This window comes from Hemicordylus capensis, chromosome 1 (genome assembly GCF_027244095.1).
Source record: "Hemicordylus capensis ecotype Gifberg chromosome 1, rHemCap1.1.pri, whole genome shotgun sequence".
NCBI lineage: Eukaryota > Metazoa > Chordata > Lepidosauria > Squamata > Cordylidae > Hemicordylus > Hemicordylus capensis.
Genome location: NC_069657.1, coordinates 353,898,313 through 353,911,117, shown reverse-complemented (window position 1 = coordinate 353,911,117; position 12,805 = coordinate 353,898,313).

Genomic DNA, 12,805 nt, shown 5'->3' with positions numbered 1-12,805 from the left:
TATATATCTTACCCACCTTTCTCTAAAACTTGATTGCAGGACAGGGCAAGAATCAATAAAACAAAACTAATATCAATGGAACCATACAAAACAATCTACACAGGTTTATCACACATAGCAACATCTTATACAAATGGCAACACAACACTTCAAATGCCTGCTGAAAATGGAGGATTCATCATCTTCCTTCTGAGACAGAGAGCTCCAATGCAGCAATGTCATAACAGAAAAAGCCCCATGTCATCATCAAACTGACTTCCAAAGGCAGTATAACCAATCTAAGAGTTTGAGGAGACTCTATGTTGAACTGATGAGCTACTACCCTTCCAAGCAATATTAATCTCCTCTCGGGCACCAGCCAGATAATCATATAAGACACACGCCAGCATTCAAGGAGGAGCCTGCTGCCTATTGCTTCGGTCACTGCTGTGAGAGAACCAAAACAAGAAACAAATCCCAAAAAATCACTGTGTATACAAATCAATTACAGATGGCAAACAGGCAAACAAAGATAAACAAAATATTTCAATAATGTAAATAATAAGAATAATTCAATAAGGTGAATAATAAAATAATATGCTAGATTCCTTATGGCAGTACACAATGAGTGCTCTGCAGATTTCTCTTGCAGATTTCACAGCATATGCTCAAACTGGATATATATCCACAACTGAATTTTTCCAAACAGCTGGTTAATTTGTGATCTAGGAAACAAATCATTTCAGGGACAAACATATGGAATGTAGGATATTTTCCCATGAAATCTGTTCAAAAACTACACAAAGGGGCAGGCAAAAGAAAGGAATACATGTCAGAATTCCCCTGTTATATTTATGCAATATAAAGAGAAAACCAGATGAGCTTTTCTTTGGCAAACTGCTTAGACGGGCAGTAGCTTAGAAGTTGTTTTTTAAAGAAAAAAATGCCCAGGCCACAGAGAGGCCCATTGCACAGGCATGGCAGCCTCCAAAATGACAGGCCCCCACCAGCCTCCCTCTGGTCTTTTTAGGGCCGGTTCGCCCTGTAAATGGGCCTTTCTGGCCTTCTGCCTGCTCGTGGTGGCTATTTAACTGAGTCATGACCCGGGCATGCAAATGGCCAGTGTCCATGCATGGCGGCCTTCAAAATGGCCACTGCGAGCAGGCAGAGGTCCAGAAAGGCCAATAAATGGGCCAAACCGGCCCTAAAAAGACCAGGGGGAGGCTGGCGGGGGGAGCGAGGCACTACTGGAGACCCTCCTGAGGCTATGGCAGCACCCCCCGGAGGCCACTGGACAAGGAGGTAAGTTTTTTTAAAAATCACTTCTAGAATCCTGCCCCACCTCCTCTGAGCCGGGCCCAAACTGTTCGACCTTGAGCCAAACTGGGGCCTGGCTCGACATGCATGGAACTGAACAGGACCCAGTTCATAGAAACATAGGAAGCTGCCATATACTGAGTCAGACCATTGGACAATCTAGCTCAGTATTGTCTTCACAGACTGGCAGTGGCTTCTCCAAGGTGGCAGGCAGGAGTCTCTCTCCACCCTATCTTGGAGAAGCCAGGGCGGAAACTTGAAACTTTCTGCTCTTCCCAGAGCATCTCTGTCCCCTGAGGGGAATACCTTGCAGTGCTCACACTTCTAGTCTCCCATTCCTATGCAACCAGAGTGGACCCTGCTTAGTTAAGGGGACAAGTCATGCTTGCTACCACAAGACCAGCTCTCCTAGTTTGGTTGGAATTTGGTTCCATTCAAACTGAACTGGCTTCCCGGTTCCAAACACAACCCTAATACAGACTAGATTCTGATAAGGTTCATGGATTTCAAATGCTTATAACAGAAAGTAACTTGGCAGCTCTAATTCCACTTATCAGCATGAACATAACACTTGCCTTGCTGCATGAGACTGCAGCTCAGAAGGACAGAATAAATAATGGCACTACCCTGTCATTTATCCCCAATATCTGATATTCAGGTGTACCTTGCCAGGTTCTTCTCTGGCAAAGGTCTCTCCTCTATGAATCCTCTTAAAAACCACTGCAGTTGGTGGCCCTTATCACAGTTTGTGCTAAGTCTGTGCTATCAGAGAAAACACAAAGTTCATGAAACAAATTGATTTAGACTTCCAATCTGAATGGTCAGTCTGCTCTCCCAGGATCCTTTAGGAGTCCTTTACTTGCAGTCAAGACCACGAAACACCACTAGAAGACTCTGTCCAGGAAGCACAGCAATTTGCATTCTCTTTTAAGGGCAAGCAGCATCTCATAACGCATTTCTGTCTCTCTCACATGGTTCTTAAAGCAACCCTGCGGCATGTCAGCCTCATTAGACTGCTCCTGGATTGATTTTATGCATTTCCTTAAACGTTTGACTTCTTGAATGCCCATTTATTGCATTTCTCACTACTACATGCCATCTACTGTCCTTCTGAAGGACTTGATATTGATTGCTCTATAACCATTTTTTTTAAAGACAAGCATTTTCAGCAGCATACACCATGTGACTGTGCCATCGTCCTACACTCACTTTGTTAAAAGTATATATGCAGACATGCCAAGGATTTGTTTTAGAAATTGATCTTTTTAAAAGATGGGACAATTTAATCTAGAATAGCCATATCAATGCCTGCTAGCAATGATAGCAAAACAGATACACCATTATCAAAAGTAGTATACTTCAACTGGGAAAGGGCCCATGGTCCAATAGCAAGTTTTGTATGCACACAGTCCCATATTCAATTCCTGACATCTGCAGTCAAAGAATTGCCATGATTCAGACCAGCATCTGTGTGCAAGTACTAGATTGCTCCCCTCAACCCCTGCCACAGCCCCCTCACCTCTGAGATCTCTCCACCTGAGCTGAACTCCTGCTCCCCCTCCTCCATCCCATTACTTCCATCGCTCTCACCCCTCTTGGTCACTCATCCATCCCACTGCTCCACCCCCCTCACCCTTGTTGGTTGCAGCACTGCCAGTGCTGATTGGCCAAGCCGCAGCCCCCTAAACCCAGAGACCTCCTCACCCTCACCCTCACCCCACTCCTGCTCCTCCCCACAGGAGGAGGAGCAGCAGCAGCTAACTGGGTCTTTCATCACTACCACCGCTACTGCTGCTCGTTCCCCTCAGGACACTGACAGGCCCAGACCCGTCCCTGGCCTGCCTCCTGCTGCCAATGGCCTTAGTAGCCTGGGCCCTTCCTCCCTGCCACCTCCATGGCTGCTCATTCCCCTCAGACCACTGATAGGCCCAGGCCCATCCCTTGCCCTTCCTTCTTTCTCTCTTACCCTCCCTTCCCTTTTTCTCTTTCTCTCTTCTCTGCTCACTCTTTCCCTTTGTCTCCTTCCTTCCTTCTTCCTTCCTTTCTTTCTCTCTTTCTCTCTCTCCCTTCCTGAGTCAACAGATCTTGTTCATCTTGTTTCCTCATCTAATTCACACAGTGGCAGCCTCCTTCTTTTGAAAGGGCTCTTTCCTTCCTCACAAACCCTCTCTTTGCAGACCCCTACCCACTATCGTGTGTGTGTGTGTGTGTATTCCTGATGGGCTCCCCCAATTTGAGTCCTGTTAACACTTACCTCCATCTTCTTTGTATCATATTAACTGCGCCATGGCAATGCATAATATTTTATTAGATTAATGCAGTGTAACTTCACCATTTAGCATATTTTAGTTTATTTTACCATTTAGTAACTTCGTGTAACTTTACCATTTTTAGTAATAGTCTAACTTATGGCAACCATTATAGTTTTAACCATTCTTAATTTTAATTCTAGCTTTTTACCACATATGAAATCATTTTCAGCTATATTACTACTACTATTTAAATCCCCCTTCTATCTTTTCTGTGCATTTTATTATGAAAAAGTATGTTTAGCAGTTTTAGTTTCTTAGTAGCTTGTTTCTTTTTAGTAGCTTGTTTCTTTTTAAATTGTAATCATTTTAAATTTTAGCCTTTTCACAATAGCTGTCATCATATTTGCAATCAGCTCTATCAACATGTAATTTTTCTCCAGTATTACCTTCATTTAATGGGTAATTTTATGCTTGTCTCTGACCATAATAAAGCTTGATTCTGATTCTGATATATATATTCCTCTACTATCAAACACATCTTCTGACCAGTAACAGTTGCATTTCAACTGACCTAAGCCATCACAGGCTCCTCCTCCCTATCTGCATATGGAATCTCCACTGCCCAAACACCAGGGTGCTTCTGCTCTCACAGGCACCTCCCTATCTGCATATGGAATCTCCACTGCCCAATCACCATGATGCTTCTTCTCTGTTACCTCTGATTGGTAAAGCACTGAGTAGGCGGGGCTTGTCATGTACATCCATAGATAGATAGATAGATAGATAGATAGATAATATCTGAAAATGTCCATGAACATTCCAAGATTGAAATACGCAATATGGAATCTTAACAAGCAGTCTCTTTTGTTGGAGGTGCAGCTCCTGATGACATCTACTCTTAGCACCAGCAACCCTATTGACAACTAGAGGCATTAGGGGTAGAGATAGTCAGTAGGGGTTTTCCCTTTCTGACCATGCTTTTTCTATTCTACTTCCTCTCTGTTAGACTGATAGTCTCCGATTTCATTCTCTCACCTGAGAGAGAGAGAGATTTCTGTCTTCTCCCTTTGCCCACTTCCTGTATGAAGCCAGTAACCAAGTATATAGGTTTCATCTATCTCCATGATGGATTTCCTAAATAAACTACTTTATTTTGAACTTTAGCTGCATGTCTCCAGACAATATTAATTAGCCTTACCTGTGCACATCCACTGTAGCTGGGGCAGATAAAGACATCTCCCCTTCTGATAGGGATGTGCAGATAGATTTGTGGTGGGACCTGTTTGACTTGAATCTGATCAATTTGAGTTATTTGACCTCAAACTGAATAACCCTGGAGGGCACTGACCAGATTTGAGGATGAATCAAATCACCCTAGATTCAAGCTCAAATTGAGTCAGTGATTCGAGTCACCATTTTGTCCTGCAATGCCAGCCTTCCAAGCTTCTCTGCCACTTTGGTTGGTTCCTTTGCACTATCTCACATTTGGCTGGTGATCTCCCTTGCTTCTTGGTATGGATTCTCTGTTTAAAATAACTTCTTCATAGGGATTCCCTATGAAGAAATTATTTCACAGTGGAGAATCCACAACACATAAAAATTCCTAAAACTTCACCACTTTGCCCAATTCCTTTGGGGACTGGGTGGTAGTTGGCACCTATGGGGCCCTACCACCCAATCCATTTTGGTGCCCCTAGCCCTTAAAAATCAGGCCAAATTGATTTGAATTTGAATCAATTCGAATCAAATTAACCCCAGATTTGAGGCAGAAGATTCAAGCTTGAATCGAATCAGGCTGATTCGAACTGAACTCAAATCAAATCACAAAAATCAATTTGTGCACATCCCTACCTCCTGAACTTTCTAACATTTTTAAGGGTCACTGCTTTGGAAACATGAAGAGCTGTATTGGCAAAGTGGGCAGGCTGAATGAGAAGAGGTTCTAGAAAGAAGGGAGAAGAAGTGGCCAAGTGGCCAGAGGCAGTGTGAAAGAATCAGCAGAGGACTGGAATAAAGGAAAATGAGCAAACAGTGAAAGGACCAAGAGATTTCTCTGAGGGAAAGGTGCTCAGAGAAGCAAGAAGAGAAGCAAGAAAGTGAGGAAATGAGAAACCAGTAAGAGAGGGAATTAGAAAAGCCTAAATATCAGAACCTGACTATTATTGTCAGGAAGTTCCCACCTCCACTGGAGGTGGCAACAAGTCTGCTGAGTAATGAAAGCTGCTATATAAGATTATTAGTGGATGAATAAAGCAGAACTGACTGGATGGTAGAAAGAAAGTGGGAATCTTGAGGAAACAATGGTTGGTGAAGTGCATAGAGGTAAAGAAAGGAGGGTGCGAGAAACAGGACTAGAGACAAGAGTTTTTTAGCTTGTGATGGAACTAATGAAAGTAGGCTAGCAGTAGTTTTGGCCCAGCAACTTGCTAGAACACACTGTTCAAAAGCTCTTTTGACACCTCATCAGAACACCACGCTCAGAAAAGGAGCTATTAAGAATCAGTGTCCCAATCTTGAGTCCACTCATCACTGTATGTAGTAGTGAGAGACTTGTGATGAATGGCTATATCAGAATAATCAAGTGATGATGAAGTGCATGAATACAGTTCAAACTGGACCATTGTATGCCGAGAGCGTGATCCATCAGCTGCTTTGATAGAGTCTCATGTGGCCTTTTCTTTTTCTGTTCCTTTGAAACCACCACATGATGATTTCACAAGGAGAGCCAAATTAAATATTACACACTAATGTCATCTAAGATTCTCAAGATTGTATGAAAAGATGAATGCTAGGCTTGTATAAAGAAAAGAGCCAAGTAATTTCCCTCTATATTGGGATACTCTATCATGCTGCTATTGCTTTCCAAGGGTTATGAAGCTTTGTTTCATCAGAATTATCTCTTGATTTATCTTTAACTGAATTAGATTTCTGTGTTTTCTGTCTATTTTCTTGTTGCTAGCTTATTTAAGCAGCAGAGCAGTTCTTAACAGAAGGATCGGAAGGAGAAAACTCATACTGTCTGGCTCCAGGAACCATAATCTCTATTACCACTCATGCATCTATCAAAATTAGCTCATTTAAAGTACATAAAATCCATTTGCACAATGGGAGAATCGAATAAACTCCCTATTTTTATTTTAAACAAAAATCTTTATTGTCCAGGACTTTCCTCAGTCATATGATTTCCAAGAATGCTCACTGCTCCTATGATATATCCTGTTACATTTGCCTCAAGCAGTCTTTAAAATAAAATAAAATAAAATAAAATAAAACTTGCAAAGCTTACATCTAAAATACACACACACACTTGGGCAGAACCCTATTCTCTTGCTAATAAAACTCTTGTGATAAACCTATGCTTTTATGTGTGTTATTAAATATTCTTCTTCTGAACAACCCTGCTGGATCTGATGAAAGGTCAGTCAGTAGCCAGACAGATGCCTCTGGGAAGCCCACAAGTAGGGCAAGAAGGTGAACAGACCACCTCTATTGTTTCCCCCTAAGCAACTGGTATACACAGGTGTATTTCCTCTGGAGCTGGATGCTACCCACACATGATTTACCTATAAATGATATCATCATTTGTAGTTCTGTGTATTGTACATATTTTTTTGCATCTTCCATCCTCTCCTCCAAAATAATCAACCAGGTTCTTTCAGACCATGAAAGAAGAGGTTGGCCTTGAGTGATAATGAACCCAAGGACAGATCCATGATAGGGAGAGCCTCAGCCTCACTAATGCCTCCTATTAATCAGTGAGAGATAGAGGGAGGATGGGTTCAGAAAGTGAAGTGTATGACTTTGCATATAGGAGTGTTCCAACATTTGTGAGGTCAACTGCTCTTCACTCCCTCCATGTGAGCATGCTGCCTCTCTCTCTCTCTCTCTCTCTCTCTCTCTCTCTCTCTCTCTCTCTCTCTCCCCATCCTGCCAAGGTGCACCTCACCTTGCTTTCTCTTCTTTCTCCCTCTCTCTGGCCAGGGCACACTTTCACTTCCCTTTCCCCCAGGGCATGCATCACATGGGCACTACTCATCCACCACTATCTCTGCAGTGGCTGGCACCTCCATCTTCTCTACGCTCTTCCAGAAAAGGAAGTGGACGAGATGAGATTTGATGAGGAGGAGATGCTCTAGCTAGAACATCCTCCCATCACTCACCTCTCCTCCACTTCCTCTTCAGAAAGAGGAGAGTTCAGCCAATGAACACACTGCTTTTGCATGCTGCTGCTACTGCTGCTGCTGCAGTCCCAGCACCCACATGAACCACACCCCAACAGGGGAGAATGAGAAGAGAATGAGGAGGCATGCCCTGAGGGCAGGAGGGGCACTGGTGGCTGGGCAGACAGGCAGGTTTGCACACACAGTGATGGGGGCAAGGCAGCAACACTTGCCACCCCACACTCAATGTCTGAGGCAACCATCTCACCACACCTCATAGATATGTTGGCTTTGTTCGCATGGCACTTTACACACTCTCTCTGTCTCTCTCTCTCTCTCTGTCTCTCTCTCTCTCTCTCTCTCTCTCACACACACACACACACACACACACACACACTTCCCCAGACCCTTCTGTGTGTTGGATGCAAATCCATTATTTCAAGTATACTTTAGCTTTTCCATATAAGAGCAATTGAGCAGTTCTAGTCTGATATAAGTCAGTCTTGTGTTAGGCTTTGATTACTCAACTCTACACAGGTTTTGGCGAAATGACAAGTTTAACTCCATGTGCTTTAACTCCAAACATATCTCTGCAGCAGCAGTTCTCCTACATCAAGGAAAATAGGGATGGAGGAGGGAAAACTGAGCTGCCCTGAAGATGATCATGTACAGTTAATTCACTGTGCCTGTATACAACACATATAGAATGGAGTGGTATAGGACCAGCCCCAGAATATGGCAACCTCAGCAGCAGACTATAAGGGCAGGCAGCAGCTATTGCCTCCTGCTTACCTCCCTGCCTACCCCTGCAGCCACCACCCTCCTCCTCACCCTCACCTGGAAATCAAAATCTTGACTACTGCAATGCGCTCTACGTTGGGCTGCCTTTGTACGTAGTCCGGAAACTTCAGTTAGTTCAGAATGCCGCAGCCAGATTGGTCTCTGGGGCAACACGGAGAGACCATATTGTGCCTGTTTTGAAACATCTACACTGGCTGCCGATACGTTTCTGGGCAAAATACAAAGTGCTGGTTATTACCTTTAAAGCCCTGAACGGCTTAGGTCTGAGTTATCTAAGAGAGCACCTTCTTCTACATGATCCCCACCACACGTTAAGGTCATCTGAGGAGGTCCGTCTCCAGTTGCCACCGGTTCGTCTGGTGGCGACGCAGAGGCGGGCCTTCTCTGTAGCTGCTCCTTGGCTATGGAATGCACTCCTGACAGAAATTTGTAATTTGAAATCATTGCTGTCCTTCAAGAGAGCCCTTAAAACCTACCTATTTGGACTGGCCTTCCAAAGTTTTAAATGATTAACTGTTTTAAACTGTTTTAAATGGTTGTCCTGATTTTCAGGGCTTTTAGCTGTTTTATTGGTTTTACTGTGTTTTAATAGTTTGATTTTAATTGTTAATTTGTTTTAATTGTTTTTATCATGTTGTGAACTGCCCTGAGCCATTTTGGAAGGGCGGTATATAAATCTAATAAACAAACAAACAAACAAACAAATAAATCTGATGCTCCATTTGGCTATTTTTGGGGTTGGGTTCATTAGCTCCATTTGGCTATTCTTGGGGTTGCTCCTCTGAAGCAGTAAGAACTCTGGAAGCAAAGGCAACTGTAACGTTCCTGTCCCCTTTTCGCTGAGTCGAGACAGCACCCAAACCATATTCAGAAGCATCAGCGGTTACACTAGTATGCCTGTTGTTTCAAAAGAAGTGAGAGCAGGGCTTTCAGCAATGGCTGATTTGATAGTTTGAAAAAAAGCCTTGCAGGATGCATCCCAGTTAAATGCTACATTCTTTTTTTTTTTTAAGGGAAGACACAATGAAGCAACTTTGAGGCAAATTGTTGAACAAATTTAGAGTAATACTCACAGAGTCCTATAAACGATTGAAGTGAATCCTTGTTGTATGGCTCTGGCAGTGGCGCATTTAGGCACGGACCATGGGGCGGGGATCAATGGCCTCCTGCCTCCTGGGGGCACCCAAATGCTCTGGGGGGCTCCCCAGAGCCCTGATGCCCCGCTGCTTCTGCCTAGCCCCCGCTGCTGCTGCTGCCTTGTCCCCGTCGCTATTTCCCCTTCGCTGCTGCTCACCACTCTTTCACCCTCTTCACTGCTGGGAGGGAGGAGTGGAGCGGCGTGGTTTGTGTTGTTGAAGTTTTCTTAAGACTTCTGTCAGTTCGGCATCATGCTCCTCAATGGTTTTGCCATACACTAAAATGTCATCATGAAAGTAAGTGATGCTATCCATCGTCCCAAAAATTGCATGTGTCATTATTTGAAATACCAGAACTGTTGAGGCTAATCCAAAAGGCAGTCTTTTGTATTGAAAAAGACCCTATGGGGTAATGAAGGCTGTGCATTAGTGAGAACTCTTGAGCAGAGGAATTTGATGACAAGCCAAAGACAAGTCCAAAGTTGTGAACACTGAGGCCTCTTTCAGGATAAGCAGCATTTCATTGATATTGGGTAATGGATGACAATCCACTACCATGTTGGAGTTCACATATCTTAAATCTATGCACATTCAAACTGTATGGTTTGATTTCCACACAAGAACAATGGGAGACTCCATTCTGATGGATCAACAGGCTCTATGATGTCAGCATGCTGTAGTCTTAAGAGTTCCTCTCTAAGTGGTTGGCACAATGCTATGAGAACATTCCTCACTTTGTGTTGTAGAGGTATTGCATTTGCCTTCATCTGAATTTTATGTTTGAAATGTATGGCAGTGCCAGGAATATAAGCAAAAGCATCACATAAATCAGGAATCATATCAGTATATGGATTCTCCATCATCTGTAATATGGATTCTGTGCTATTTGGTAGATTATTCTGATGTTTCCAGCCCAATACTGAGACTCCTTTTTGTGACATGTACACTTTCCTTTCTGCAGTACATCCTTTACAGGTCTTCTATAGGAAGGAGTTTCTTGTAAATAGCAATAGCAATAGCACTTACATTTATATACCGCTCTATAGCCGAAGCTCTCTAAGCGGTTTACAATGATTTAGCATATTGCCCCCAACATTCTGGGTACTCATTTTACCGACCTCAGAAGGATGGAAGGCTGAGTCAACCTTGAGCCCCTGGTCAGGATCGAACTTGTAACCTTCTGGTTACAGGGCGGCAGTTTTACCACTGCGCCACCAGGGGCTCTTAGATGGGAAATGACAGTGTACAGAAAACCAGAATCAGCCATCATCCACACTTCATAGTCATTATGTTTAACTTGATAATGTGGAATAGCGGGCTCTGATTCTATCATATAATGCTGTCAGGAAGTAATTCATCTGCCTCATCCTTATCATATGGATAATCACAGTTTTTAGAAAACAAGGAAAGATGTGGCTCTTCACCAAGGCTTTTATATGAGAGTACAGTTTTTACTGCTGCTGCTTTGTGTTTTGTGAGTTACTGCTTTATATAGGTTTTTAAACATTTAAATAGATTTATTCTTTTTATATTTATATTTAATACCTTGTACTTTTTGTATTTTAATTGTACATTGTTTAAATTATATTGTAAATGACTTTGAGATTATTTTAACAAAAATGGTATAGAAATCGAACAATACATAAACAGATAAACATGGTGAATGGAGTGGACTGCAGACCTGCAAACCTTAGCAAAATGCCCCCTTTTCTTGCACCTGTTGTGTGACCTTCCATGCAGGACAGTGAGCAAAACTGGCTTTGTGGGCAGTCTCTCCACATTGATAGCACTCAGGGGTGTAACTATAATAGGGCAAGGGGAGACAGTTGTCTTGGGGGGCCCCCAGAGGCAAGTCACATGACTGACTCCCCCAGCTGCACACCCGCCTGGGCTTCCTTCAGTCGTATTCATCCTCCGAAATATGGATGTGAGTGTTAAGACCTAGAGCTACCAGAACAGCATGTTTTTCTCTAGTACTATCAAATGACTTGCATTGTCCACAATTTACAAAACCTTTAAAAAAGTAATTTAGGATGATGTTCTATTGTTTCTATTGTGGCACATAGGGGTGTGTGTGTGTGTGTGTGTGTGTGTGTGTGTGTGTGTGTGTATACACTATTTGTTACCACTATTCAGCCTCATTTAAGATTTCTTTACTTCATGAGCTGAGCTTCAGTGAGGGAGGGGCCCATTTAAAAATCTTGTCTCTGGGCCCACTTCAACTTTGCTACGCCCCTGGTAGCAGTCGTAGCTCCTCATGCTGCCACCTTCTGGGGCAGCGCAATATGAAAATATTGGGTTTGGAAAGATTTAGACTGAACAGCCTGGATTTCAGGAGGTGGGCTTTGCAGTAACAAAAAGAGCAATTTGGCAGAGTGAAGAGCATTTTTCACCCTCCTAGCCATCTCTATAACTTTATCCAAGTTAGTTTCCACTCCAATAATAGATTTTCACACAGTTTGGAGTATAGTTTGTTTTCATAACAATATGATTCTGATAATTTCATCAGTAAAGTTGGCAAACTCACAGCTTACACTTAAGGCACACATTGCTGTGACATACTGATCAATAGATTCACCAGGCAGTTGGGATCTAGAACAGAACTTGTAATATTCAGCAATCACTTTCAAAGTAGGATTGAAATTATCATCTAGGGCTTGAAGAGCAGCTTCATAAGAATTGGCATCTCCTTCCAAGTTGGCAGGAAAGGGCAAGTGGTTATATATTATCTGGCCTTCAGGGCCCAGTCAGTGAAGCAATATAGCCTTCTCCTTTGCTGGAGTAAAAATTATTTATTTATTCATTCATTCATTCATTCATTCGATTTTAAAATGGCTCAGGGCGGTTTACAACAGAAATTAAAACCAGTTAACAATTAAAATCAAAACTATAAAAACAGAATAAAACCAATTAAACATTCAAACTGCTAAAACCCCTGGAAAACCAGGGCAAACATTTAAAACAATTTAAAACAGTTTACAACAACTTAAAAACCCTGGAAGGCCAGGCCAAACAGATAGGTTTTAAGGGCTCTCCTGAAAGACAACAATGAACTCAAATTACAGATTTCTGCCAGGAGTGCATTCCATAGCCCAGGAGCAGCTACAGAGAAATTTTCTCCTCCTAAATGGCACTTGGAACACTCAAAACATTCTAACTC